The sequence below is a fragment of the Engystomops pustulosus genome, chromosome 7 (assembly GCF_040894005.1).
Source record: "Engystomops pustulosus chromosome 7, aEngPut4.maternal, whole genome shotgun sequence".
NCBI lineage: Eukaryota > Metazoa > Chordata > Amphibia > Anura > Leptodactylidae > Engystomops > Engystomops pustulosus.
Genome location: NC_092417.1, coordinates 164,989,796 through 164,994,763, shown reverse-complemented (window position 1 = coordinate 164,994,763; position 4,968 = coordinate 164,989,796).

Sequence of the window (4,968 nt, the reverse complement as noted above, 5' to 3'; positions counted from 1 at the left end):
TCTGAAGATGTTTGAGCTTTTAATCACCGGTTCTATATTGTATTTATCACAGTAATGATAAAAATTGGGTCCCCTTAAGGAGCTGCTGCTCAATGGGACACTACTGAGCACCCTAGACAGTAGTGATGGGTCGTTCCCAAACGAGCCTGCACAAAGAGCTGTCTCATCCACGTGAGCCGGCTCACCTCAGTAAGCCGATGGCTCACTAAACCCCGCCCATAAGCATCTCACCACACCTCCTTTAACCCCATAAAATCGGGTCAAAAGGGGAGTGGTGTGGGGTGACTTACCGGCTTGTGGCTCCCTTTTATATATTTAATAGGGAGCCAGGAGAGCCAGCTCTTCTTAGTAAGCAGAGCCTAATGAGCCAGCTCACTAAGAAGAGCCGGAATTCCCATCACTACTAGACAGGAGGTCCTAGAGTCCATGTCATATTTTCATTATTTATGTCCGGCATGAATAGTCAGTGTACTTGGTGGTCTCTGTTCTGCTCAGGGGCCTCCATTTCCTCTTAATCTTCCCAAAAGGGAGTTGGTCTGTAAATCATGACACCGTCTTCCCTGCCCTAGTTGTTGTTTCGGGCAGTTCATGGCAGCTGTGACGGTGTAGATCAAGGAGCTGTTGGTTTATTACTTTGATCCGGCCTCTAATATAAACTAATAATTCTTAGATGCTGTGGTCACTACTGACCATAGCATTTGTGGTTAAAAAGAGGTCCCCTTTCTTCTCTGTGTCTTCATGGAATTACAGCCCTCAGGTTTTCAATTATAAGTTGTCCCCAAGAATTACACATCAGACATAATACCATGTAGTAAAGAAGTATTATATGAGCAATCTAAAGATGATCTTGTCAAAGTTCCCTGTTCGGACTGAAAAAAAACCCCCTAAAAGTTAAATAACAAAGTGCTAAACAGCATAGAATTAATTTTTTTGTTATTCTTTCACGCCCCTCTCCTGCCATAAAAAGTAGTTTAATGCCTTTACCCTCATACTTGGTACAGGGGACTTTTATTGTTACATTGGGCAGTTTGGATCAGGCTCCTTGTGATTTGGTTTTTCACATAGTCCTTAGTGTTGGGGCCCACCGGAGGATCATCAGGTCCTCCGGTGGTCCAGTCCGACACGGTTTCCTCTGAAGAAAGTACCGGCTTCTCTTTTGGAGTCTACAATCATTTTTGGATGTATGACTTTATAATGATGCTTTGGATCACTTGGTATGAAGGGGGTACAAAATAAGAGCTACTTTTTCACTGAATGGTATTGCATTTTTTTTTTAAATTTTAGATTTAAAAGTATCTGGAACTGAGGAGTGTTTTTAGTATGTCCTTTGGGCTAGCTACCAAGAAATAGAAATTGGTAGGATTGTGTCACATGTTCAAACTGCTCAGCTCTGATTGGTCGACACTAGTTGTATCATCGGAGAGAGAAGCAGGTAGTTTCTGTTGTGGGAAGGCAACTACATTGGACTCAATCCAAGTCAAACTATTTGCAACAAATCAGAGCCAAAGCAACAGTGAAAACCAAGCGTTAAATCGATTTCCGTTTTTTCCTTTACGTCGGTCAGACAATGAGTTAATCCTTTTTATAGTTCGATAGGGACAAGGGCGATACCTAACATGCTTATCTTTATGTTTTTTTGTGTTCTAAGGAAAGGGTTCAGTGATTTGAACTTTTAGGTTTTTATTCTATTATTATTTATTACCGTATATACTCGAGTATAAGCCGAGACCCCTAATTTTACCACCAAACACTGGGAAAACCTATTGACTCGAGTACAAGCCGAGGGTGGGAAATGCATTGGTCACAGCCTCCCCATTATATAGCCTGCCGGACCCTGCCCCATAGTATATAGCCAGCCCCCTGTCCCAGTATATAGCCAGCCCCCTGCCCTAGTATATAGCCAGCAGTGGGGGAAGCCGGAAAGGTGAGTTTTGATTATATATATAATTTTTTTTTTTTTTTTTAATCGAGTATAAGCCAAGTTTGGGTTTTCAGCACATTTTTTGGGCTGAAAAACTAGGCTTATACTCGAGTATTTAAGCTATCTTTTTTTTTTTTTTTTTACGATTTTACTTGCTTGTATTGCCTTATATTGACACCTCACTGGATCTGTATCCGATTCTGCATCGGGCAAAGTAACCAATGCGGTTTGAACGGATCCGGTACCATTTGGAGCAAGAGTTCAGCGCTGACGGGATGATCCAGCTGCCGTCATCATCTCGCATACCTTTCTCATTTACCATCCGTAGCCAACAATATGGTCGCCCAATGTTTTCCTAACGGAGAATGAATTAAACGTGACACTTTCACTTTAAACGTAATTAAAAACAGAGCGTCATCTCCAACTCCCGACATTAGCGGGAAGATATTTTATGACTTGGAAACTTTTCCGGGCCCCTAGCTGTCTTCCCCAGCTGGTGCGGTCCCAGGGGGATGATTTATAGAGGGAGACTTGTGTAGTGACGGCACAGACTCTATGCATGGGAGTAAATAGCAGGTGTGCGACTCATTAAATCCACCGATCTACAGCTCATCAATTTATAGCGCCGCGCATTGTGCCGTGCCGTGGGTGAAATGCCAGCTCCGCCGCGTGTGGGTGTTTGTTCCAACTCTAAATTGGTGTTGATGAACGACCATTAATGAACACAAACTCATTTATAGACCCTTGTAATGGAGGCGCGGGTACACCCTTTACTAGCCGCACGGCGTACGCAGCTCATACCCCCATCATCGCACGACCGCCCTCTACTTATTATATACTAACACTCGTTTATAGTACGCAGCTCACACCCCATCATCACACGACCGGCCTCTACTTATTATATACTAACACTCGTTTATAGTACGCAGTTCATACCCCCATCATCGCACGACCGCCCTCACTGATCAAATACTAACACTCGTTTATAGTACGCAGCTCATACCCCCATCATCGCACGACCGCCCTCTACTGATCAAATACTAACACTCGTTTATAGTACGCAGCTCACATGCCATCATCGCACGACCGCCCTCTACTTATTATATACTAACTCGTTTATAGTACGCAGCTCACATCCCATCATCACACGGCCGCCCTCTACTTATTATATAGTAACACTCGTTTATAGTACGCAGCTCACATGCCATCATCGCACGACCGCCCTCTACTTATTATATACGAACACTCGTTTATAGTACGCAGCTCATACCCCCATCATCACACGACCGCCCTCTACTTATTATATACTAACACTCGTTTATAGTACGCAGCTCATACCCCCATCATCACACGACCGCCCTCTACTTATTATATACTAGCACTCGTTTATAGTACGCAGCTCACATCCCATCATCGCACGACCGCCCTCTACTTATTATATACTAACACTCGTTTGTAGTACGCAGCTCACATCCCATCATCACACGACCGCCCTCTACTTATTATATACTAACACTCGTTTGTAGTACGCAGCTCACATCCCATCATCACACGACCGCCCTCTACTTATTATATACTAACACTGGTTTATAGTACGCAGCTCACATCCCATCATCACACGACCGGCCTCTACTTATTATACACTAACACTCGTTTATAGTACGCAGCTCATACCCCCATCATCGCACGACCGCCCTCTACTTATTATATACTAACACTCGTTTATAGTACGCAGCTCACACCCCATCATCACACGACCGCCCTCTACTTATTATATACTAACTCGTTTATAGTACGCAGCTCACATCCCATCATCACACGGCCGCCCTCTACTTATTATATAGTAACACTCGTTTATAGTACGCAGCTCACATGCCATCATCGCACGACCGCCCTCTACTTATTATATACTAACACTCGTTTATAGTACGCAGCTCATACCCCCATCATCACACGACCGCCCTCTACTTATTATATACTAACACTCGTTTATAGTACGCAGCTCATACCCCCATCATCACACGACCGCCCTCTACTTATTATATACTAGCACTCGTTTATAGTACGCAGCTCACATCCCATCATCGCACGACCGCCCTCTACTTATTATATACTAACACTCGTTTGTAGTACGCAGCTCACATCCCATCATCACACGACCGCCCTCTACTTATTATATACTAACACTCGTTTGTAGTACGCAGCTCACATCCCATCATCACACGACCGCCCTCTACTTATTATATACTAACACTGGTTTATAGTACGCAGCTCATACCCCCCATCATCGCACGACCGCCCTCTACTTATTATATACTAACACTCGTTTATAGTACACAGCTCACATCCCATCATCACACGACCGGCCTCTACTTATTATACACTAACACTCGTTTATAGTACGCAGCTCATACCCCCATCATCGCACGACCGCCCTCTACTTATTATATACTAACACTCGTTTATAGTACACAGCTCACATCCCATCATCACACGACCGGCCTCTACTTATTATATACTAACACTCGTTTATAGTACGCAGCTCATACCCCCATCATCGCACGACCGCCCTCTACTTATTATATACTAACACTCGTTTATAGTACGCAGCTTATACCCCCCATCATCACACGACCGCCCTCTACTTATTATATACTAACACTTGTTTATAGTACGCAGCTCACACCCCATCATCACACGACCGCCCTCTACTTATTATATACTAACACTCGTTTATAGTACGCAGCTTATACCCCCCATCATCACACGACCGCCCTCTACTTATTATATACTAGCACTCGTTTATAGTACGCAGCTCACATCCCATCATCGCACGACCGCCCTCTACTTATTATATACTAACACTCGTTTGTAGTACGCAGCTCACACCCCATCATCACACGACCGGCCTCTACTTAGTATGTACTAACACTCGTTTGTAGTACGCAGCTCATACCCCATCATCACACGACCGGCCTCTACTTATTATATACTAACACTTGTTTGTAGTACATGTCAGGTGAAGGGTCTCTGGACCTCCTTTCTTA